The sequence below is a fragment of the Oxyura jamaicensis genome, chromosome Z, assembly GCF_011077185.1.
Source record: "Oxyura jamaicensis isolate SHBP4307 breed ruddy duck chromosome Z, BPBGC_Ojam_1.0, whole genome shotgun sequence".
Classification (NCBI taxonomy): domain Eukaryota; kingdom Metazoa; phylum Chordata; class Aves; order Anseriformes; family Anatidae; genus Oxyura; species Oxyura jamaicensis.
The window spans coordinates 82110120-82136023 of NC_048926.1; positions in this window are offsets into that span (position 1 = coordinate 82110120).

A 25904-nucleotide genomic window follows, 5' to 3' on the forward strand; every position below is an offset into this window, starting at 1 on the left:
TTCTTTTCTTTTCTTTTCTTTTCTTTTCTTTTCTTTTCTTTTCTTTTTTATTTGTTAGGATCAGCTAAACAAATCAGTTATTTTTGGTGATACAGTAAGAATTTAACTTGTTGCACCCTACTGTGAAATTAACTCAAAACTGCTGAAATAATTTTGAAATATTAAAAGGGGCATGAAAAAATGGCATGAATTTATTAAACATCAGTGGATATGATTTTTTTTTTATTTTTATTTTTTAAAATGTCTTTTACAAAACAACAACAACAAAAAAACCTACATTAAGCAGTCTGTGAAACTTTAATCTCTGAAATTATTCAGCGGTATTACGACACAGTTCCCTCCAGAATTAGAGGAGACCTCTCTGACAAAGTCTCTGAACACCTATGAAAGGTAGTTTATAATGGAATATGCTTATAGCAGGATTTAAAGAGATTTTGAGGGAGACTGGCCCTAGGTTTGTTCCAGCTGCAGCATCCCTGTGAACACCTTGCTGTGCGGAACCAGAGAGCCCCTCCAAGATGTAGTTAGGAAGTAAGTGTTCATACAATTAGCAGAAATGCTCTTTCTCTAATTATGACTAGTGACGGTTTCCATCTGGAAAAGTTTCACCCAGTAACCTATCGAGAAAGCTGTAGGTAGCTGATAACTTAGGTACCGGTCAGTGGTGGTAGTATTCACAACCGATAGCTCCAGTGGCAATTTTCCCAAGCCTGTACTTCTTCTTGGGAATGCTTATTCCTCTGGCTGTAATTTCTCCTACCCCAGAAATGCTGCTGTGATATCAGACTGCCCTAACTGGCATTTTTTCTCAGTTTTCCATCTTTAGAGTTTCTAAAGATATTAGCACAGCGCAGGTCTGACAAAATGAATTCCGACAAAAGATAATTGCATGAATCTTTTGTAGCCGAGCACTTAAAACGCCTCGGCACTGTCAGTTCCTATTTCACTCAAATGTGTGTCAAAGCTGCAGTGCTGCCCTAGCTCAAGCAGGGGTGACAAGAACCGCTCAGCCAGCGTGGCGGTGAGCATCTGTGTCCACGTGCATCGACGGTTTTTGCTGGGGGTGTGCTGGTTTGTTTTCACAAACCGGAGGTCGGTGTGTGGAAATCTGGGAATCAAGTTAACCAAGCCGACACCTCAAACAAGGTAACGCTGCCCTTGAGGCAGTGACGAGCTGACACAACACCGTCAGACTGGGGACGGCGGCTGCAAGGAGGGATGGGTCCATTGGTGTGCCGGAAAAAGGAACACTCCTTGTGAAGTAGATACTTTTCCTCCCCGAGGATGGGGAAATAAACTGAGCTGGAGGGACTTGCCTGGTCCTGAAGTCAAACCCGGAGGAATTTAAGCTCTGGAGCAGAGTCAGTGGGCCTCCTCAAGCTTCCTGCCTAGGAGATGAGGCTTACACACTGCTCCACGTAGAAGAGTCTCAGCTCATGGGCAAGTGAAGGCCATAGTGCTGGGGCAGGAGGAGAGAAGCCATGAGAGCTTGGCAGAAGACAAAGCGCTCCTGAGTTAAGGAGACAGAAGGGACAGGTTCCTGCTATTTCAGGCATTTTATTTAGAAGTGCCAAGCCAGGGTGGCTTATCGGTGTTTGAGTCTTGGCTCTGCTCTTAATAATTCTAAGTGTCCCACTGCAGAAGTTTCCCAGTTTACCCCCAGTAAATATTTTTAACCAAAGCTGGTATCCCTAGCTTTCTCATGAATGCGACCGGTCATTGCCATCAGTGCTTTAGGGTTATTTCTCAACGCAGCTAATTGATGGTTCTCCATTCAGCAGCACAGACCTTGATTATCTCTTAGATTTAATGAGAACCCGTTATGTCACTGTACCTTGTTTTTATACACTTGCTCTGTTAGCCATTTGAAGTGGGTAATGAATTTCTGTTGAAATTGTTTTTTTCTTCCTCTTTCAGTTCTTTCTCTGGGAGCCAGTCTGAAGGAACTTGATCTGCAAAAAGGGCAGAAAACTGCAAAAGATTGCTTCCAGAATCTCTTCTTCCTCACGGTGACTCAGAATCTTCAATCTGCAACTAACATAATCACTTATTTCTCGCACTTCCAAGAAAAATGTCACTTAATTAAATTTCTGTGTTTTTTAATATTGTCTCAGCATTTCCTCTTTTAAAGAAACATTCTAGAACCCCTTTTTACTGATGTGAGCCCTGTGTCAAAACACAGAGGGATGATTCACAGGCTTGGCTTGCAGCAGGGTGGTTCAGGGCATCCTAGGGATGTTTGTTTCAAACACCTTTGCGGTCCCCGTCCTTGGGCTTTCCTCTGATTCTTTGTTACTGCAACTCCGCAGAGAAACCTTTGGCATATGACACTGATCCTGGAGGAAATATTATAACTGTAAATATTGAATTCAGTATTTTATGTAAAGACAGAGCTAAGTATTACCTTTTTCAAAATGAAGTTACAATTTATGGTGGAAAACCAGGTGGGAGGGAGGGGGAATCCTTGGATGCCTTGAAAAAGAAAGTAAGCGCATGAAATCTTGTAACTCTGAGACAGGGTTTTTTTAATTTAGCTTGCTAATTGTCAGTTAAGCACTTCTCTCTCCTCGTAACAAGCACTAAAGCACAAGGTGCTGGTAAGGGAAAGAAGTGTAGGTTTGGCTTCTGTCTTGCTTATCTCCAGAAAAGGCCAAGTTAATTATGCTCGGTAGGCTCACCGAGCAGACTTTATCTGCGCTGAGGAAGGCACACCTGGTCTGTGACATGAGAGTCAGCAGGGCTGTGCAGCGTGCAGGAGCATGAGCTCGCTACTGCAGCCCAGTCCCCATAGCGAGGGATGTGTAGTTGAAATGCCCGTGTTGAGGACAGCGGGAGAGGAATTTGAGTGGCTCGGCGATACAGAACAGTAGTCAGCAACTCTGGGTGCGGAGTATTTCGTTTTCAACCACACCAGCACCTTGGAGGTGCAGCAAGGTGGCGATGCTTGCAGATGAAGCCCGGGTCTGACGTCCTGAGCAGGCTGCAGGCAGGTGTCAGCCTGTCCCCTGCAGGCCTCAGGAATGGGGCTCCAGCTAAGGCAGCGACTTGTGCAGAAAGGAAATTAACAAAACAAAAAAAGAGGGAGAGAGAGAGAGACCATAAAAATAAATAAAAGAGACAGCTTTCAATCAGCTGAACTAACTATTGTGCAGCCTGCTATGAGGCTGAAATGGAACGTGTCAGTACAACTCCCTTGTGCTTTCCACTTGAAGCCCAAGAGAGCACCTTCAGCTCAGCTGGTGACTGAGCTCGGCTGGACACATGAAGTGGAAGAGCAAAGTAAGGCAGCAGCAAGCCCATATTCGGTCTGTAGTCTTGTTTTCACGCCGCGTAAACTTCCTTCTCCCCGAATCAGCAGTGTCAGTGTAATCCTGGCTGTTGGTGTTAAGGTGCAGCAGTGATAAAAGCTGCCATCAGTCCGGACACCTGCTGCCGCGCTTCCTCTTCCAGACCCCTCCGGGCAGAGCACATCGTGGCCATGCTGCCCCAGACCACCTTGGGCATTAAGGCAGATGGAGGAAAAGGGCTGCTCCGAAGAGGTCTGGCCTCCCCAAATAATGCCTCATGGTGGGGTGTCAGAACCTCCTCATGCACAACGGGCGCTTTGGCTCATCAGATTCGCAGACACCCCAGGACTGATGTGTAATTGCTGGCTTCTTGCTTCAGCTAAAGTTGGAAAAACAGATAGAAGAAGCATAGCTCTTTTCTTTCCTCTGCTATCATATTTAGTCAATTCATTAATTTTACTCGCTGCCAAGCCTGCCTCCAGTTAGCCATTAATTTCAGGTGTTAAAATTGTAATTTAGTAACTGCACAGGACCAAAAGGGAGAATATACTTCACTTCTCTGCCTCTTAGGGGACCTGTACATATAGTAAATCAACCCAGAGTTACGGTTATACAAAAGTTGGTTTTAGCTGGAGAAAAAAATCAGCATAATAGACAACTGGCAAACTCAACTATCAAAAATTACAGACCCTAACGGAGTCAGTCGAAGATTTTATATCTCCGTTTGAACGGCCCAGCAATTTGTCAGCCAGACGTGTTTAGAACTTGCAGAAGTGCTGCAGCCCTGCAGCATAAGGCATACAACGATGTGTTCTTGATATCCAGTCCTTTCCCTCTTCCCACTGAATCCCTTCTGCATCCTCAGATTTATACACAGCGCCTTGGCCACATGCAAGTGAAAAGAAGAGTTAGAAGCTGACAGAAACAAACCCAATTATAACTCTTGGTTTAACCCAAAAAGAAGGAAAATCTATGAATGCCCATTCAAGCTGAAATGCTAAGAAATCATTAATAAGCCAAGCTCAATGATGATGACAAAAGAAATTTAGGGATGAAATGGAATTATTGGCATTTGCTTAAATTTGCCAGTTTCGACGGCATGGGAAAAAGATCTGTGCTGGAGAAGTCGCAAAGGAAAATACAATTTAGGTGGCGCGCTCAGTGCAGGCTGACAAGTATTGAAATGCCTGACAAACACAGACCATTTCTTAGCCACTCGCTGCCTGTCTGTGTTTGCTGGGCTGAAGCCTCCTGCTCACTGGCAGCTCCTGGCCAGGGCTGAGGGCAGAACAGGTGGAGATCTCTTGTGGAGCGGCCACCTCCAAAGACGTGCTGACACCAGCGCGCCTGCAAGGCTTCCAAGGTCCTCTTCTGCAGCAAACCTGAAGTGGGTCCCACTTCAGTGCAGCACTGCTGAGGCACATTGCTGATCTCCTGTCACGAGATTCCTGTTGTCCCAAGCTGTCATCTCACTGTCCTTGAATAAATAAAGCTGTTCTTCACTGGGACTGTGTGAATTCCTCGGCGTTGGACTAACTGATCTTTGCTACTGCGTGAGCTGAACATTAAAAGTAGAGTAAGCCAAGTACTATATCCAAATTCAGCCGAGGTAAGATATAGAGTACAGGTGGTTTCTTCCTTGTTTCAACAATATTCATGGTTCTGTGTAAATCCTGGGTTCCCCAGAAAAGCAGGAAAACTCTGTCTAAGAGTTTTTTTTTTTCCTCAGAAAATCAGACTAATGCGGCGGGGGTGGGGGGGGACTGTCACTGGGACAGCAGCCTCGGAGACCCTGTTAGAGTAATCCTTCCAAAAGCAACCAGAAATCATAGCTTTGAACAAATGAGGGGAGATTTAGATGAGATGTGATGTGGGGAAGAAATTCTTTACTTGGAGCACAAAGCACACATGGGAATTAGGGCTGAAGATGCACCCAGAAAAGGGGCCCTCAACCCCCCCAAACCCTCCTCCTTGTCCACGTGAGGAGTTTTCCATTAGAAAGAAAGCAAACAAGACTTCAGTCTTATTTCTCCTGCTTTAGATTAAATTTTAATTTCTGAAGAGTTTTCATTGGCTCAGCATCAAATAATAACAACAACAACTTTGAAATGGCAGATTCTTTTGTTTCTGATCGTATATGAAAGCCTTATTGAGGAAATATCCTCTATTCTTCTTGCAGAAGAATAAATGTTTTCTTTTCATTAAGCATTCTAATATTTAAAAATATATCTAAATGATTAATATTTTTACTTGAATTGCAAATTTGCATCTTTAATTTGACTGAGGTAGACAGTTTTAGAGCTAAGGCTTTTGACTAAACCAGAAAATCTGTTCCAGTGTTCACAAGCCACTTTGCTTTCGGTGAGGTACTGGATCAACAGATCGGTAACTTGAACAAGTCTGGCCCATTCTTCCTCCTTCAATTCTATTTGAGGTTTTCTTATCCTAAGTTTTTCCTCCATTTCTCCAGGAAGGATGTGCAGGGACTCCAGCAGCTGTAAAAATCAAGCTGTTACAAGGCAGTAATGAGCAAGGGCAAATGGCGATTTAGCCAGCTAGCTTTGCAAAGCTGTGGAGGAGACAACAGCTCATCTTTGTGGAGTTTGTTGTTAAACATCACTCCTTCTTCATGGTTTCAGCCCCCATTCCCCGTTCCCCCGCACCGCTTGGGAGGAGGAGGGGGAAGAGGGTGGATGAGGGGAAGGTGGTTTTATTTCGCTTTTAGTTCTCGCTGCTCTACTTTTATTAATTTGCAATATATTACGTTAACATTCCCAGATAACTACTTTGCTTTTGATGGTAGTTGGTGAGCAATCTCCTTGTCCGTATCTCAAACCATGAGCTGTTTTATTATTTATTTATTATTTCATTTATTATTTTCTCCCCCCATCCTGTTGAGGAGGGGGAGTGAGAGCAGCATGGTGGGCAACTGGCATCCAGTCAAACCTAAACCAACAACAGCATCTTATTACGTAAGGACACTTGCACAATAAGCATAGCAGAGAAAATTTTTCTATTTATTTTGCTTTTCTCTAAAGGCCATCAACAATTAGATCTAACAGCTTGTACTGAGACAGTCCTCTGCTCATGTGCCTCCTCTGCCTTTCCATCACACACCCCTTCTCTGCAGGACAAATGAGACACTAAAGATGTTGGGTTGTCCTTCAGATATCATTTACAATTGCAATTTACAGTATGTTTTAAAGCCTCACACCAGGAAAGCACTTATCCAGTTCTGGAAGTAAAGACAGGCTGGACCGATGGGCTGAGGTCAACTGCATGAAGTTCAACAAGGCCAAGTGCCGGGTCCTGCACCTGGGGCGCAATAACCCCAAGCAGAGCTACAGGCTGGGAGATGAGTGGTTGGAGAGCTGCCAGGCAGAGAAGGACCTGGGAGTGATGGTTGATAGTCGGCTGAATATGAGCCAGCAGTGTGCTCAGGTGGCCAAGAAGGCCAGCAGCATCCTGGCCTGTATAAGAAACAGCGTGGCCAGCAGGGCCAGGGAGGTGATCGTCCCCCTGTACTCGGCTCTGGTGAGGCCGCACCTCGAGTACTGTGTTCAGTTTTGGGCCCCTCACTACAAGAAGCACATGGAGGTGCTTGAGCGGGTCCAGAGAAGGGCTACGAAGCTGGTGAGGGGCCTGGAGAACAAGGCTTACGAGGAGCGGCTGAGGGAACTGGGCTTGTTCAGCCTGGAGAAAAGGAGGCTCAGAGGTGACCTTATCGCTCTCTACAGGTACCTGAAGGGAGTCTGTAGCGAGGTGGGGGTTGGTCTGTTCTCCCACGTGCCTGGTGACAGGACGAGGGGGAATGGGCTTAAGTTGCGCCAGGGGAGTTTTAGGTTGGATGTTAGGAAGAACTTCTTTACCGAAAGGGTTGTTAGACACTGGAACGGGCTGCCCAGGGAAGTGGTGGAGTCACCATCCCTGGAGGTCTTTCAAAGACGTTTAGATGTAGAGCTTAGGGATATGGTTTAGTGGGGACTGTTAGTGTTAGGTCAGAGGTTGGACTTGATGATCTTGAGGTCTCTTCCAACCTAGAAATTCTGTGATTCTGTGATTCTGTGACAGGCTCTGAGTCATAGAGTCATAGACTCATACAATCACAGAATGGTTTGGGTAGGAAGGGACCTCAAAGATCATCTCATTCCAACTGTCCTGCCGTGGTGGGGGGACTCTAAATCAGGTTGCTCAGGGCAACATCCAACCTGGCCTTGAACACTTCAAGGGATCAGGCAACCACAATTTCTCTGGGCTACTTGTTCCAGTGCATCACCACCCTCAGAGTGAAGAATTTCTCCCTTATGTCTAATCTAAATCTGCCTTCTTTTAGTTTAAAGCCATTACTCCTTGTCCTGTCCCTACACCTCCTAGCAAAGAGTCCCTCCCCAGCTTTCTTGAAGCCCCCTTTAGGTACTGGAAAGCTGTTGTAACATCTCCCTGAAGTCTTCTCTTCTCCAGGCTGACCAACCCCAACTATCTCAGTCTGTCTTCATAGGAGAGGTGCTCCAGCCCTCATCTCTGTGGGTCTCCTCTGGGCTCACTCTAACACTTCTGTGTCCTTCATGTACTGGGGCCCCACACCTGAGCACAGGGCTCCAGGTGGGGTCTCACGAGAGCAGAGCAGAGGGGGACAATCCCCTCCCTCGCCCTGCTGCCCACGCTGCTGTTGGTGCAGCCCAGGGTACGGGTGGCTTTCTGGGCTGCATGCTCACATTGCTGGCTCCTCGTGAGGTTCTTGTCCACCAACACCCCCAAGTCCTTCTCCCCAGAGCTACTCTCAATCCATTCTCTACCCAGCCTGTATTCATGTTTGGGATTGCCCTGACCCAGGTGGTGGACCTTACGTTTGGCCTTGTTGAACCTCATGAGGTTCACACAGGCCCACCTCTCAGGCCTATCCAGGGCCCTCTGGATGGCATCCCTTCCCTCCAGCATGTTAACAGCACCACACAGCTCAGTGTTGTCTGCAAGGCTGCTGAGGGTGTACTCAATCCCACTGCCCAAGTCATCGACAAAGAGGTTAAATAGTACCAGTCCCAGTACAGCCTCCCGATGAACACCACTATTCACTGTTCTCTACCTGTACATCTGGCTGTTGACCACAACCCTTTGAGTATGACCATCCAGCCAATTCCTTACCCAACAAGTGGTGCACCTGTCAGATCCATGCTTCTCCAACATAGAGACAAGGATATCATGGGGAACAGTGTCAAATGCTTTGCGCAAGTCCAGGTAGATGACAATTGTTCTTTCCCTCTCCACCAATGCTCTAGCCCCATTGTAGAAGGCCACCAGATTTGCCAGGCATGATCTGCCCCTTCTGAAGACATGTTGGTTGTCACCATGCAACTCCTTATCCTTATTTTCTGTGTGCCCTAACACAGTTTCCAGGAGGATCTGAACCATGATCTTGCGGGGCACAGATTTGACAGTTACTGGTGTATAGTTCACTGGGTCTTCCTTTTTAAAAATGTGGGTTATGTTTCCCCTCTTCCAGTCAGGGGAACCTCACAGGACTGCCATGATTTCTCAAATATGACGGACAGTGCATTAGCAACTACATCTGCCAGTTCCCTCAGGACCCATGGGTGTATCTCCTCAGGTCCCATGGACTTGTGCACCTTCAGGTTCCTCAGCTGGTCTCAAACCTGATCTTCTACACTGGGCACTTCTCATTCTTCCAGTCTAGGCCTTTGCTCTCTGGGGCCTGGGCCGTGTGGCTAGCAGTCTTGTTGGCAAAGACTGAGCCAAAATAGTTGCTGAGTACCCCAGCTTTCTCCATATCCCAGGTGACCAGAACTCCCTTTTCCTTCCAGAGAGGGCTTACAATTCCCCCAGTCTTCCTTTTTATCATTGATGTACCTATAGAACCCTTTCTTATTGCCCTTTATGTCCCTGGACAAATTTAATTCTAAAAACACATCTCCATAATGCCAGTGCCAACGCCCTGCAGGCACGCGTACATCTCTAACTCTTGTTTATTCCCCATGCTATGAGGAGCGGAATGGATTGAGGTTCCCCTTCCTCGGCAGCTCCAGTTCAAAGCCCTCTTCACCAGCTTGGCAAGCCTATGACTGAGGGTGCTCTTCCCCTTTTCTGACAGGTGGACCCCCTCAGCCCCCAGCAGACCAGGTTTCTCAAAGCAAGTCCCATGCTAAGCAGCCGAGCCCCTGGCTTTGGCACCAGCCCTGCAACCATGTGTTGATCTGCCAGATTCAACTGGTCCTTTCAATCCCCTTCTCTTTGACTGCTATGGCATGCTTAGCCCTTGGGACTTGGACGAGATGGCCTTTAAAGGTCCTTTCCAACCCAAACTGTTCTGTGATTCTGATGTAATGCAAGAGGGATGGGAGCCTGGGAAAGGCAGAGTGGTGCTGGTAAGATAAGGAGCTGGGCATCCCGGGGGCAAGCAGGAGAGTGTGGAGGTTGGTCAGCATGAGATTAGGCCTCTGGGGTGAGGAAACTTCTGGGGCAGTCCCAGAGGACACTTGGCCTCAGCAGTCTGTGGGGTGGGTGTATCTGTATAGGTGCATACATACACATAACTCCAGACACATTACCTAACTTCTGCCTTGCTTCTCATCTTTTTTTTTTTTCAGTAAACAAAGCCTTCTACTCATGCATTTCCACTAATTGTCTTACTTCTACCATAGTCTGTACTGGAGCAAAATCTGAAACATTTAATGAGTAATATAATCAATTTCTTACAAGATTTGTCCTTTTTTTTCCTCCTTAATCAGTAGAGTGACTGGTTGCCCTATTAGACCCTGTGACTTTAAAATCTGCCCTGGTTTAGTTCAGCAAAGCAGCCAGAACAGAGTTAAGAACTAAAAGGCATCAAAACAGCTCAAGAGCAGTCAGAGCTCAAGAGAGAACCCAGGAGCCCCCTTGCTTGCAAAGACAGTGTCATAAAGCCTCTGTTCTCCCAGGAGAGGAGCAGCTCTCGTGCTGCCTGCTCCCGAGGGAACAGTGGTCTATAATCAGTTTTCAAGATTTTAGGTCTTGCAAGCATTTCCCCTGCTGGAGGCAATTGGGCACTCTATGACAGTGTAAGTGGTGTTTTCTGGGATCCCAACCTCGGACTTGAGGAGAGAATGTCAGATATTCAACTCTAAACCAGCAGCAGCAGGAATGGTCCCTTGGAAATCTCCCAAACCCACATGCAGACCCAAATGCTTCAAACCTGAATGTTTGGTGATGGTATTAATAAGGATTAATGTGGTGTTGCTTGCAACCAAATTTGCTTGCTAGACGCTTACGGATGCTGGGGGAAGCTAAGTCCTGCTTTTCTTGAAGGTCTGCATTTCTTGTTGGAACACCTTCATTTAGTTCACAGAGAAATTGTTTGTACACTAATAAATAAAAATAAGTTCAGAATTCATTTGAATAAAACCCCCAATTTTTAAATTAAGATAAGCATTACACAAATTTGCTATCAGTTCTTCTATGCCTACCTGAGAACATCTTGCCTCAAAAGACTTCTATCAGAACTGACTTTGCAAATAATAATGTGGTCTTTGTCACTTAACTCAAAGGTCCCTATTGGCTTTAGCACAGTGAAGCATTAAGAAAATGATTTTTTTTTTTTTTTTTTTTTAAATGGAAACCCTGAAGTTTGATTTGTTGAAAGCATTTCTTGAACTGACAAGACACATGCTGTGTCTGTGAAACCCACTGGGAACTTTCAAAACTTGAGCAGCAGTTTCTAATCACTGACTATCATTAGCATTTTAGTGAATAGATTTTTGATAAGAAAAATCTTTGCCCTATGAAAAATAATTTTTTATTTTTTATTATTATTTTTTTTCTGTGTGTGTGCAAACAGATCTTCTCTTTTAATTATTCCTTTAGCTATCCTCTGAGCTGCAGAGAGTTCTGAATGATCATGTTTTTCTGTGGCAAGGGAGTGCAGTGCTGTGGCAACAAATACTCCCACTATGATGTAACTTTATGCTGTCGTCTGTGTATTACTAAACCATGGAATATGCCTTCTGCTAGGTGTGGCAGCAGGTCAAGGGCTGGTTTCCCATGATGGAAGGCACGCCTGGATTTCTGGAGGACCTCACAATGGAAGCTGCTGACCCAGTGCCCCTTCACAGTAGCCTGTTGATGTTAACCTCTGTATGCGTGTAGAGCCAAGCAGAGCAAACAGGGTCTCTGCACAAGAAGCCTCAGCCTTTCCAAGCTGTAGAGCCAACCCAATGTGCTACCCATAGGTGAAACAAAGAGCAAATGCAGAGGACTTTCAGTGAAAAGTTTCTGAAGGATAGTGAAATCTTGTTTACACCACAGCAGAAAGAATAAAGAGTTGATACTGTTTCTCTTTGCTTTCAAGAAGTATTTGACAAGGCCTCTCCAAAAAACATTCTGAAAAGGAGGCAGGCAGTAAAATATGGAACCAGCATTACTCCAGAAGCTCAAATCTGAAGGTGTCTGTGAGGCACTGAGAAAAGCTAGATAAATGAAGAGTGTGATAACTGGAGCCACTCATAATTTGCCAGTTTGGCTTTGGAAGCTTACTTATTTCTTGGTTTTAAATGGAGCCACTCAGAGGAAAATCCTGAAACAAAATGTGCTACAGCAGTCAAAAAGGCAAACAAAGCCTCATGCTATCCTCGACGTTTCACAAGAGAATGGAATGATGGAGTCAAGGTAAAGCTTTGTCCTTCTTGTCTGATCCTGGAAAGAGCATGGCAAGGAAACACAAAAACGAACTAGGTCCTGTGAAGAAGCAGAGTAGTCATCCTTCCACCTAAGAAGCCAAGGACTAGTGGGTGCAGATGGGAGACTAATTAAGCTCCATCCTACAGCTGATACTCACCTGCTAGTGTTTGTAGGGTTAAGGAAACAAGACGAATGAACCCAGCTCTGTAGAGGGAGTCCCTGGATGGATGTGCAGAGCCAGCAAAGCCAGTCTGTACTATCAAACAAAGCAGACCCGGGACTGAGCACAGGGGCAGAGATACCTGAATACCCTGAACTGCAACAGATTTTCTGTTTTCTGCTAGGGTAACATGGCTCTGCTGGGCTGGAGGAGATCTGTGTTATTTGTGGTGCATTAGCTGAATGCCGTCCCCCACTCCAAACCCCTATCCCCTCCCCGATAGTAATTACTCTGTTGTCTTCAAAAATTATAATAAGAACGGGGCCAAAGGAGAGATGAGGCCAAGTGCTGTGTGATGATAATGCAGCTGGGCTGAATTTGTTTTTCACCTTTAGTAAGAACTACTACAATAACAGGGACTAGGACTGTGGAAAGGGGTCATTTCATCACTAGCAATGCCAGGTTGTTCCTCCAGATGCACCTGGTGACATCTCTGCAGAGGACAGGAAAAGGAGAGGAACCCTGCCTTTGGAGAGGACACTGGGAGAACATCAGTGATGTCTGTCCCCTTGCAGCATGTGCCTACGCCTGGCACATGGTTGTTAGAGCCGTGCCAGCGTTTGTCATGGAATTTCCATGTCTCGAGGCCTAAGCTGTTAGAAAGAGGGAGGATAAGAAATCTGTCCTGTTTGGTGGTGGTTTATGGGCATACACTGCAAAGTTTTGGGTTCTTTTCTTCATCGCTGGGGTCATTTGCAGCTTCCTTTTCACTCCATTGATCTCTGGCAATGTCTGGGCTTTTCTGCTTTTGGTGCTCTGACTGCTGCTCTTCTTCCTCCATCAGCAAGCATTTACCTCGTGGCTGCTGACATTTCAGGACCAGAAAGTGCAATCAGAGTGCAAACAAGGCAAGGAGCGGATCTGTCCTCTCCTCAACAGAGGATCCGTCCTTTCCTCAACAGCAGCTCCCAGTCCAACCACAGCGGATCCTCGTGAAGAACAAGAGTGTAACCAAGGGCTGCACGCACCGCTGGCTGTCAGGAGTCACTCACTGCTCAAAATCTCACTGCTGGGAGTCAACCAGAGACAAGCTGCTCTGAATTGCCTGTCTTCCCCAACCCGGCGCCTTCCTGCCTATTTCTGCCTAAGTGACCTTTACTTGTCACCTCCCTGGGAAGGGACCGGTAAAGAGCTGACAAATATCAGCGGGAGAAGTGAGAGAGTAGAGGTTGTGAGAACTTGGATGGCACAAGGTCCTGAATGGAGCAGGAAGAGCATTCATCTAAAGTCATGGCTGATCGGGACTGAGGGGACACGGCCCAGCAAGGTGGAGAGCGGTGCCTACAGCTGGACCAGGCCTCTCCCGGCAGAACAAGGAAGGCTTTGGGGAACCGGCAGGAGGGGGGGGGAGAGAGGATGCCAGGTGCCCAAGGTGAAGAATCACAAATAGGATTTTTTTTTTTTTTTTTGAGAAAGATGTAGAAAAGAAGACATTAAAATAATAATAAAAAAAACCCTTCTGACTTTTCCTCCCCACTGTCTCTCTGTGACGTGCCAAACCCCCCTGCTCATGTGCAGCTGCCCTCTCTGTCTGACAGGGAGGAGGTGAGGAGCTGACAGTGTTCAGGAGAGAAAAAGGGAGAAAAGAGAGTGAGAGCACCAGAGAGAGGCTAGTTGCAATCCCCTGCTTGAAGCTGATAATTAATAAATGAAATGCCCTGGGACTCCACTAAAGCTTCCTCAGATGACTTATCTGTCGTGGGCTCGGTAAAGCATTAAATGGCCATTTTCTGACAGAATGACTTCACTGCGTTGGAGCTTCCTTGACTTTGTGTGGAATATTTCTCCCCTCCTCCCACCCCTTTTTTTTTCAGTCTTCTCTCTTTCTTGCTCTCTCTCTTGCTCTCTCTCCCTCTCTCTCCCCCTGGTTGATGGCTCTAGTTCATTTCTGCCTATTTAATTGGGCCCCGGATGAATTTACTCGACAGGGCCATTCATCATGTGGCAGCGGCTGGCGGACGAGCCCAGGGGGAGCGGGGCTGACAGCTCCGGCAGCCTTGGATGCTGCCTGACTCTGGAAGTTCACATATTTGGGCATTAGTGCAGCTATTAGTTTAACAAGCTTCGTTTATCCCTGTCACTACCACTTCAGCTTCCCATGTAATCATTTGAAATGTAGATTACTGCTAGACAAATGGGACAGAGCAAGAGTACACAGGAGGGAAAAAAGTGACATGGATTGCTTGCTATGAGCTGTTTTTTTTGGTTGTTGTTGTTTTGTTTTGTTTTCTTTCCCTCTTCTAATACCTTTCTATGTGAGTGTTCTGATTAACTTAACATTCACGTTATTCCTATCACAAGAGGTTTGTCACCTATGTACACCCATTTTTAGAAAATATGTGGTAGCTATTTATTGACCCAAAGTATGTGTTCAAAGCAATCATACAGCCGTCCAGGGGTCCAGAAGCTGGTGCACACCTAGCCCTCTCTCCATATACTTTTTCTGTCTCTGCTTCAAATTCTTTGTGGTCTGCCTGTGTCATGGGCACAGCATGGACTTTTGAGAAGCCATCAGCCATGCCCTCCGCTCTACCACAGAAACACTGGTGCCTCTGCTCCCACACCCCCCCCCATGACTCTGCAATGTCAGATCACACGCATGTACCGCTAGGAGACCAGGCAATGCCAGCTCATGGCAGGCACACGCAGTCACTCCTGGGCTTTCCCCAGGTCCTCCAGTGCTGTGTTAAAAAAAAAAAAAAGGAAGGAAAGTACGAGGCTGAGAACCTCTTGTGTGCCCTGTCTGTAGGAGCTGGTAGAGGTCATGTTCTTCAAGCCAGAGATGCCACCAGATTCTGAACCTTTCCCAACACAGATCCAGTTCCCTTTGCTGGAATCTATGTGAGATACGGCAACAGGATGACATGGCAAGTGTAATCAGCCCTTCTAGTCTCCTTTTTAACGGGTTATGCCTCACAACATTTCTTTTTCACTAGGGTAGAAGTCAAAGCAGAGCAATATCTCCAATGTTCAGAGATGTTTTGTCAGTTATGATCCATGAGTAAAGGTGAGGCTAGTATGCAAGCTACTCCCAAACTTCTCAAGTCATTGGTCTTGATGAGGGCTAATGTTCCCAGACTTGGGGAGGATGGAAGGGAAGAGCAACTAACCAGCTCCAGTAGTCTGTATGTCATAGACTCATAGTATTAGTCATTCCCAGCAAGTCCAGGACCAACACAGTTTATCCTTCGAAACCACATTCAAAGGTGTCGATGATGGACTGGTTTTATTGCAAAGGAACATCATCCAGTGCTCAGCTCTCCCTCCGATTTAAATGTGCATGTTATTCTGAATTCATCTGACCCAACTCTTGACTCTTATTTAACTTTCTTTGCTCAGCATAGAAGCTCTCCTCTGTCAGACCACATACTTTTGCTCAAAGTTCCAATTATAGACCAGATAGGTCAAGTCAGTCTTTAATAAACCCTTGAATCAACCAAACAGGTTATCCTTTTCCAGTCTCTTAACACAAGTCATGTTTCCAAGCCTCAAATGATTCTAGCAGACTGAGCCATCTCCAGTTTGCCTGCATCTTTTCTGAATCAGAGGTGCTTTACTCTGCTAATGGTACCACTAGTGCTTCACTCAGGAATACCATTCCTATCTGTCCTGCCATCCATACTCCTCGGTCCTCCAAAGGCTGCTTCCTACTCTTAGCCACAGGCAGGCTCCAGGAGCTCTTTGTCAGTTGGTTTGCACCTTGCTCCTCACCATGTCCTTTTCCCTGTCACTGTTTCTCAGGAATGCATGCCTCCTTCCTATAAATCTACGATCATTCCATGTTAAAACCTGTGTTGCCTTGCATTTTGTTTTGTGAAAAATGTGTTGTTGAAGTAAAAATGTAAAAGCTAACCTTGCAGATCTGAATGTTTTACAATGACACTCCACTAACCTGTGATATCTGCATGATCAGTATGGGGCTTGGGATTTTCTTCCTGGCCCTGGACAGAGCTGAATGAAATGTAGAAATTCCATTATTTGGGAAAATCTGGTCATTCAGCACTTCTTTTCATACCAAAGCAGGATGAGGCATTAAAATTCAGAAAATGCCGTGTTTTAGTATTTTGACAGATGTTCTGTGTTTTAATATTTTTGGAGACACAGAAATGTGAAAATACTAAAATGAGAAAATATTAAAACCATCCTAAATGGAAGCTCCCCAAATTTCCTGTAGTAAGGCATGGATGTGCTCTTTGTCTCTGGAAGGAAAGTAGTGGGTTGCAATTATTGTGGTGTCCCTTTTGAAAAAAATAAAAAATTAAAAAAAAAAAAAATCATGGCAGTTCTGTGTTTGGATGTGATCACTGGCATTGTCATGGTTCATTCTGCTCATCTCCTGTCTCTTCCCCTATTTGAACAGTAAGATCTCCAAGGTGCAGCTTGTGATATGTTGTTATCCCTTTCCGAGCCACTGCAAAGTGACACAATTCATTTATCCCTCCCTCCTCCGCAGCTCTGGGACTCCCCTGAGGGCCTCAGCAGCTGGTGTCTTCCCCTAATGAAAATAGCTCACAGGTCTGTGTCAAGCCTAGTGGCAGATCAGATCAAAGGCACCTGATTTTCTCTAGTCAGCAACAAGCCTGGGAGTTGTGCAGCTGGTGTAACACCCAGCCACCTTTCCATTCCCCTGCCAACACAGAGAGGACAAATAGGAAAATCCTGGGCTCAACTCCGGTGCAAGTCTCAGGCTTGCTCCTCTGGATTCACTCTGTAAAACATCTGAAGGATTGCTTTGTCCGATTCCACCACAGCAGAGCTAGGTGGATACATTAGAAGTTCAGATTTTCCTGTAGCTTAGTATTCTTCAGGAGATCCAGGGTCAAGGGAATGGGGCATTATTCCGTGAAAGAAAAGCCAGAAGAGGAGAAATGTGGGAGAAGAGGGCAACGGGAGTGATTAATGGGTGCTACTTTTCCTTTCTGAACTTGGAAAATCACAGCCCTGCAATAGCAGGGACATCCCCGAACATCCTTAGCTGAGCTGGAGCTCAGAGAGTGTCCCTGGCCTTGGTCTTCGCTACTAAACACATGCAATAGTATAACTGACCTGAAACAGTATTACCCTGGACAAGGGGGCTGTACTCAACCACGTATGAACAACAGCTGAGCTCCCACATTCTTCTACACATGGCACCACAAGAAAACCATCCTACCAACCTGTTCCCCTGAAAAATAAATAAATAAATAAAATAAAATAAAATAAAATAAAATAAAATAAAATAAAATAAAATAAAATAAAATAAAACTCTGTCAGGGCTGAAAGAGAGGGTTGAGGGGAACAGAGTAACCCTAGCCCCTCTCCTACTTTCTGCTGTTCCACTTTGGCAACATGACAGGTAGTCTCCCTCTTCTGGACCCCATCTTCAAAGGAATGCCTGTGACTTTCCAGCAGGGTGAAACAGACCCTCCAAGGTGCTGTCATTGTTGTCTACATGTTGGTTTCTTCCTTTCTGGCGTGCTTTGCAGACAGTGGCTCCCCTCTCTTGACTACCAAGTGCCTTGACGCTGATGAATTCCAGACGTGACTGGGGAAACTTGGTTACGGTGACCACCCTCTTGAACAATAAGTCAGGTTTGCTGAAGTATATCCAGCCAGAACCTCAGGCGAGCAATTATTTTTCTGGCAGTCATCTTCCTCCCCAACACCTACACAGACAAAGCTGAAACAATTGGAGCTCCCATCCCCAGTAATTTGCCTGCTGCATTTCCAGGACAGGCTTGCAGTCCAGGAGAGGGGAACTTGCAGATCAACTAGAGAACGGGTGAGTTTGAGGAGTCTGAGCATCTCGATTTGGTGTTGTTTTCGTAGTCACTTGCCTGGTCCAGTCTAGCCCTTCTACATCACAGGAGAACTAGGAATTGTTGTTCTTATTGTAATTAATTATAAGCTATTAGTTAATTATTAATTAGCTAGTAAGTAACCGTGAGTAGTATTAGAAGGTCTTACATGCTCACTAATTTTCAAGGCAGCTCTTTTAAATGAAAGCATTTTCTACTTTAATGAAATGTCTCTCTGAATAAAAGCAGCAATGTGACATATGGCTTGCAAGGCCAGGGAAATAAACCCCAAGATAACATGCTGACTGCCTTCAGTGACTTTTTTTCCTTTAATAAAGGTCTACTGAATGTATAATGTATCAATTCTCTACGATCTGCCAACAATTTCGGGGAACTTTGTTAGTCCGTCAAACGGGAGTGATTCCTCAAGCTTACATGCCGCGGTTCCTAAGCAGCTCCTTCTCTTCTTTCAAAGCTAGCAGGTAACCGGCTGGCAAGGAGTGAGCTCAGCACTGTTCTCAGGCATTTATTGTGAAAATAATAATAATAATAATAATAATAAATATTTTGCTTGATCTGTTAATGGTATTGGCAGACTGACGACCCTGGAGGTATGGCACTTCCCCATCTCGTTTGAAAGTTGGTATTTGGCCTGGGATTTGCCTCTGCTCACCCTTCAGGAAACGAACTCTACGGCACCATGCCCCGTCATGTATGTCACCTGCTTTGGGCACATGTGGGGGTCTCGCTGGAAGGGTGTCTGAGGCTAGGAGCTAGCGTCTGCTAGGATCTGCTGCTGTCAGATCCAGTCCAACAAGCCACGATCACCTGGGAAGGTGTTCAGCAACAGGGGTTCATTTACCAGTCGTTAAGCAAGGGCTAATCTTTCTGAGTAAATAGAAAATATGAGAAAAAATTAACGCAAGTGGAAAGGAGCCTTTTCCTTGCCGGAAAGCAGTTCTTCAAGCACAGTGCTTCCTGAAGTATTTTAGATAGAATTACTATAATTTTTCCCTCCTTGGAAAACATTTTCTTGCAAATAATGATCCTGATTCCAAGAAGCAAGACTTGCACGGTGCAAATAAAAGCTTGTACCTGTTGTCTTCCATGTCCCTGGGATGAAATATGAAGAGATCCCCTCAGAACTGATGAAATATGAATAAACTCCATCAGAAGGGAATGGCTGTTCGGACTAGCAGTGATTATAAACTTGGTTAACTTTTGGATCTGAGGCCTGAAAGCCCATATGCAATTCACACCCCTTCGGAAGTGGAGGAGAGTGTATTTGCTGAAACCTCATGTAAATCAGGCAACCTGCCTTTATTTTTTGCCAAACACTTCTCTTTCCTTTTTGCTTCAAGGATAAAAAACAAACAAAAACAAACAAACAAAAACAACCTTTCACTCAACATTCAAACAGTAATTACAAGACTGGACTTTACAAATGGAACATAAATAAAATTACATAGCTAATTAAGATGTATCATGGACTGAAGATCATTTCTGTGATACTAATTGCATATTTCACCTCCCTGTTAAATAGATTTGATGGTCTGAAAATAAGCCATTCATGTTATGCAGTCGCTAAGGTTTTAGTGAGCAGGTACTGACCTCTGTTCAGTGGGATGTCAGAGCTGTCTGGTGAGACCTGAGACTAATAGCAGGAATTGATGATCCTTTTTCTTAGCCCTACAAGAAATTTGATTTTGAATGTGCCAGATGTTTTCTCTGCCCTTTCTCTTCAGAGACATGAATGTACAGGACTGTAAAGTTCTTCAAAACAGGGAAAGTGTTCAAATTCAGATAGTGATATCTGGCAACCTTTCTCCATAGCTAGTCATGCTAGAAAACAAACTAGGTAACCAATACCTCCGTCTAGCTACAGAGTCACCCAGGATTTTTGCTCTTTTAACTCAGTAAGGAATTTAACCTACTTAAATAAACGAATAGAATTAGCTAATAAGGTTAAATTAAAATGAGCCAACAGATATAACTTTGCAATTATCTTTAGGATCCTGATCGACTTACGTGGATTGTGTCTTATCATCTGCTAACGCAGTGGTCCAACTGCCAGTCGTTTGTGGATACTTTTCCAGGCTGCCGCTGTTGTTACCACTCCTGTCTTGCCTGCTCTCCTTTCTTGAACAACATTCTGGGCTTCGCACATGAACCCGCCTGTGGGAGCTCGCTGTGCCTGCCTGCTGACTGGGCTCAAGCCCAGAGTTTTCCAACAACTGGTGCTTGTCTGGTGGCTAGAGATGGTTTTTCCACCTTCCAGCGAGAGAAGAGCCCTTAGCAATGTCATCTGCTGCTTTTCAGCAGGACGCGGCCCCTTCGGTGCTGAACCCAACCCAGCAATGGGATCCCAGTGCTGTGGGGCACACGTAGGGGTGAATTTGCTGTTCTGAACAGCAGGAAGAAAGAGCTGCCGGCACTGCACGGCGCATGGGACTGTGGTAATCACAGCCGTACTATAGGGTCTGGATACATCATCTGAATTCTTCGTTCTGCTATCGGTTTTCCTCGTGGATTTAGGCAATTCCTGGAATTTTCTTTTCCTCTTTGGGAAGTAAGGCTAATGACCGCCTGGCATCTCGGCAAGGGTGTGAGCACAATGCAGTAAACGTTCTGAATTTTTCACCTGGTATGAAGATACACAGGGAGAAAGGAAAGGAAATAGAATCTTTGTGTTGGGTTTTATGCTGTTGTTGCTGAATAGCTCAGGTATTTCTGAGGAGCACCACCTTTCAAACATAGCTTTGAAAAATCACCATGTGAGGACAAAAGCCCCGAGTCTGCCTAATGGAGAAAGACAATTATTTTTAGATGAAATGCTTTAAATGCTGTAGGAAGAGAGAATGCCGGTGTTGAAGCACCTGACACTGCAGCAGGAGAATGCTCCCCAACCTTGCATCTTGCTCCATCAGAGGTGTGACAGAAGGAGAAAAGCCCAGCAGGTATGTTTGAAATAAAGAAAGCAACCGTTATTTCTCCACTTAATAATAATAATAATAATAATAAAGTTTTGCTTTGCTATTAACAGCTCTGGAAAAAGGGCACAGTGGCTTCATGGCCTGATGTGCACCTTCAGCAAAAGCTGATGTCCTGGGTGGGGTTGATCTCCCCTGCACAAAGTTGTCGCAGGAAGGGCTGTCCAGCAGGCTCCACAGACGACGTTCTTGCACCAGGAACTCCGTCAAGCATGCAGCATGCCTTTAATGTGATGATATACATGGCAGGAAAATATATACCCTCAAGGCTGAGGGCTTGAAGAGGGAATAAAGGCTGCAGGAGATTTTTTTTCCTCAAAGAGCTGCCTGTGCCCTTTGCTGAACCTGATGCCAGTGCTGATCGCCCAGTGCTCCCGTCCATCTCTGCAAGACCTCTCCTCCCTCCAGGGAGTCGGAGGCACCTCCTGGTTGAGTATCACCAGCAGACTTGTGGAGGATTAATTCCACACCTGCATGCGGATCGTGGATAAGACCTTGACTGGTTTAGGCCTTCCAAGCACACTGTATCTCCAGGTAATTAAGCATGAAGGGTCTAGAAAGTGTTCTGGAGTTCCTGCCACCCGGTTGTTCCTTCCATTTTTAGGAAGGAGCTTTAAAAAGCTTTTTCATACCTGCCAACAGTTACAGACTGTGTGTTCGGGTTTATTTAAGCAGGACGTTAGGGGTGTTAAAGCACAGAAGCAGAGTGCTGCTTACTCTGCTGGTTGTGGTAATTAACAGGGTGGTATTTCCGAGCTGCTCCTTCAAAGCAAGGTACAGACACTGCCTAATTAATTGTGTGGCATTAATAGCACTACCTGGGATCCCATGAGTGACTCTGCATTCATTGTCAACCAGACCATTTTGATATGTAGCGCTCCAGGGGCTCTGTCACGGCTAGTGCTGGCCGTAATTTTTAACATACTTTTATCATATTTCTTTAAAAAACAAGATGGGGACAGAAAGGTTAGTGCATAGAGACTTTTTTATTCTTTCTTAATTGAAAATCAAAATGTGAAGATTTTCTTTAGTGCAAGGAAAGTTTTACTTGAAAATCATTTGTGAATGTTGTTCTTTTTCTGAATTCTATGACTTTCTTTCCCATCCTCAAAATAAAATTTAAAAAGTGCAGAAATCATTTTCCCTTTTCCATTTATTGATGTTTTATTTACTTTTTTCCCATATGTGATAAACTGCTTGACACAACGCCAGGTAACTGAGGGTCCGGAGACTGCTAGCAGCTTCTTATTTTGACATAGAGGATCTCGGGCATTTTGAAAAATAGCTTCACTGAAAATGCGTCCAAAATTTTTGTGTGTTTGCTTGCACACTACGTGCACACCCACACTGCTCCAGGAGGTGCACCACTGACACGTGGGCCCTGTGACCCCGTGCACACATACACTCCAAAAGACCTTAGGAATAAAGGGCAGGCAACCTGGGAGAACGACAAGTACATGAGGTTATGCAGGGAAGAAATTAGGAGGGCCAGAGCCCACGTAGAACTGAACCTGACTGCTACAGTACAGACAATTAAGATGGTTTTGTAAGTACATTAACAAGAAAAGGAGGACTAAGGAGAGTCTCCAACTTTTATCGGATGCAGAAGGAGACAAAGTGACAGTTTGTCTTGTTGGAGGGCCAAAGGCTCATTGTGCATGGAGTTTGGTACAGCTGGTGGCCAGACACCTGTGGCCTTCCCCAGGGCTCAGAATTGGTATCTTTACAGATATTAAAGACATCAATATCTTTATCAGTGATATTGATGGGGAGATTGAATGCACCCTCAGTGAGTTTGCAGACCACACCAGGATCGGTGGGACAGGTGATTTGCTTGTCGGTAGGACGGATCTGCAGAGAGATCTGGACAGACTGCATCACTGGGCCACGTCCAATTACTTGGCATTCAACAAGGCTAAATGCCGGATCCTACAGTTTGGTCACAACAACCCCAAGGTGACAACAACCCCCAACAGTCCTGGCGAAGGGCGGCTGGAAATGTGCCCAGTAGACAAGGCCTTGGTTGGTTCAGCTGGTTGGCGGCCCTCTGAACATGTGCCAGCAGCATGCCCGAGTGTCTAGAAAGGCCCGGGCTTTCTCATCCTGGCCTGCACGAGAACTAGCATGGCCATCAAGGCTAGGGAAGTGATAGCTCTTGGATACGGCAGCGGTGAGCCCGCACCTCAAATATTGCACTCATTCTGGGGCCCCTGACTACAAGAAGGGTGTTTGAGTTGCTTGCGTGTGTGCAGAGAAGAGCATCAAAGCTGGTGAAGGGACTAGAAAACAAGAGTGACAAGGAGCATCTGGGGTCATGGTGGTTGTTTAGTCTGGAGAAGAGGAGGCTGAGGCGAGACCTCGTTGCGCTTTCCACCTCCCTGCAAGGAGACTGCAGCACGGAGACAGTCAGTCTCTTTTCTCAGGTGACAAGAAATAGGCCATGAGGAAGGGGTCTCAGGTTGGAGCAGGCTGTGCTTGGGTCGGGTGTTAGGAAGAATTTCTTCATGGAGGCTGTGGCCGAGCATTGGAACGGGCTGCCCAGTTAGGTGGTGGAGTCCCAGTCCCAGCAGCTGTTTCCGAGATGTGTGGGCATGGCACTAAGGGACATGGTTTGGTGGTGGGACTCAGTAGGCCAGGTGGATGGTTGGGCTGGATGATCCTGAAGTCCTTTTCCAACCTGTATCATTTCATGATTCTGTGCACCCTACAGAATGTCTCATGTCTTTGGCAAGTACTTCCAAAAGACCCAACGGTGCTTTAGCTTTGGTGCTTCTTGATGGGTTTTTATGCCTGGATGCTGGGGCTGAGGCTCTCCTGGGACAGCCCTGGGAGTGTCCTGGATGCCCCTTCTGCTGAATCCCTAATTTGAGTTCCCACCTGCTCCTCTGCCCCTTTGGGTTTGTGGAGATGGACCTCTGATGGACACCAACTCACAGTCCTTACTGTGCCCCTGATCTTGGAACTGCATCAAGAGTGAAGCCAGGTTAGGGAATCTGTAAACTTTCTTTAAGGATGAGCTAGTTGTTTGTGCCTTGAATTCTGCACTGCATCTTCAGAGTTTTCCAAATTCAGGCTTCTGCTTTGGATTCAGAGAGCACTTTTGTGCTTGATGTTTTTTTTGCCTTCATGAAACTTTATGATTTCTTCCAAGGACTCAGAATTGTGTATGGCAGGGGCCCTAGGGTACAAAGTTTTGATATGCTGGTTCACATTCATATGTCACATCAGGATAGTTTAACCAATTACAAGCTAAAAATGGTTACAAAGAAACTTTGTAATAATCTCTTCCACGTTTAATGAAGTTGTTAAATACCGTTTTCAAAATGTGCAAGTACTATCTGGGCCAAAGTGCACCCCAGCCATGGAAGCATCGTGAACTTCTGCAGCTGCTTCTGAATTTCCATCTAGTGCTCTTTCCCTCTTCTCACCCTGTTCCCCTTGTCCTGTGCTTTGAGCAGCCCACAGAGCAGAAAGGAGGCTAGCACAGAAGCCACTCTTGCTTCGAAAAGCAGAATCTCTTCTCTTCCCTTTGCCACTTTTTCCCTTCAACTTAGTGTGTTCTCTGGGTGCAATTCTTGACATGTTCCCGTGAAGACTCAAAGTGGTGAAACCAGTGAATTGTGAATCAAAGCTGCTTCTTACTTCCATAAAAGAGACATTATAAACTGAACACATAAAGATCATTTTATCTTTATTAATAGTTTAATGCACATGAGAAAGCTATTTGACATTTTTTTTACACCTCCAACTCATTTCTTCATGCATTGCTGAGCAGGCTGAACCAGAACTCACCCATTTAAATCCATTTCATAACTCAGTAGAAACACAACAAAAGGATTTCAGGATATAATGGTACTTAACTAGTTATATTAAAAAGCCCAGCTGTCTATTCCTTAAAGTTATCTGGTTATAGTTAAAAAAAAACTGCTAATAATGAAATTAAAATCAGACACAATATTTACATTGAGGTAAACTATCCCATTCTTCTTCCTTCAACAATTTGTAGTCTTTTTTGTTGTTGTTGTTGAATATTTCTGCTTCTTATTAGAAAGGAGTTTATTTTGATGTCTAGCAGTACACATCCAAAGTGCCTCAAGAATTTTCTCTTAGCAGCTCTTTGTCAAATGCAGATTGCCTCATGATCAGCCACTGATTTTTTTATTTCACTACCTTCACAAAGCAGATTGTAAAAGTGTGGTGTGATTAATTTTGCAGGTTGAACTCACAACAGGAAGGCTTTAAGAACAAAACATCACAATAACCCATCATTGTAGCAGCCAGACTTTGCTGTTGATCCACCTTTGTCTTGTTGTCTCCACTGCAGTCCAGCTTCTGGCGTGATGGCAATGTATCCCCCTCCTCTTGCTGCTCCCCTTCTTCTCAACTTTGAACACCTTTCTGGACAAGAAAAACCCTCACCTGTACTCATGATGTGCCCCCCTTTCTTCCCCAGCTTCCAAAGACTAATGGTTCCCTCTAAATGGTGTCTGTACGACCGTCAAAGTTCTTGTCTTGATACTTGTTACTCTTGATCAAGAATAGGAAAGATATTTTTCACCATTTTCCTAGGCTGAATAGCACTTGGTGATCTTCAAGACAGGCAGACCCAGACTAGCACTGGTGTGCAATAAGCTCACCTGTAACCGTGTGAGAGCCCTCCTGAAAGAATACCTGTCAGACTAAGAAGATGTGAGAAAATCCTTGCTCACATCTGGATTCCTAGAGACTCTGGGGGACCTTGTTTACTCACATATCAGTCTTACAAAATACTGATCAAAAACACATAAAAAACCTACTTTGCATTTCCTTGAAATTGTTATCCTATTCAGCAAAGCATCATCTTGTGTCGTATAACTTATACAATTACTGTTCTTGATTAACAAGAAAAAGTGATGAGTTGGCCTTTTCAGGAGCCATAAGCAGAGTCAGCCAAGCAGAAAATATATGTGAAAGGAAAACAATT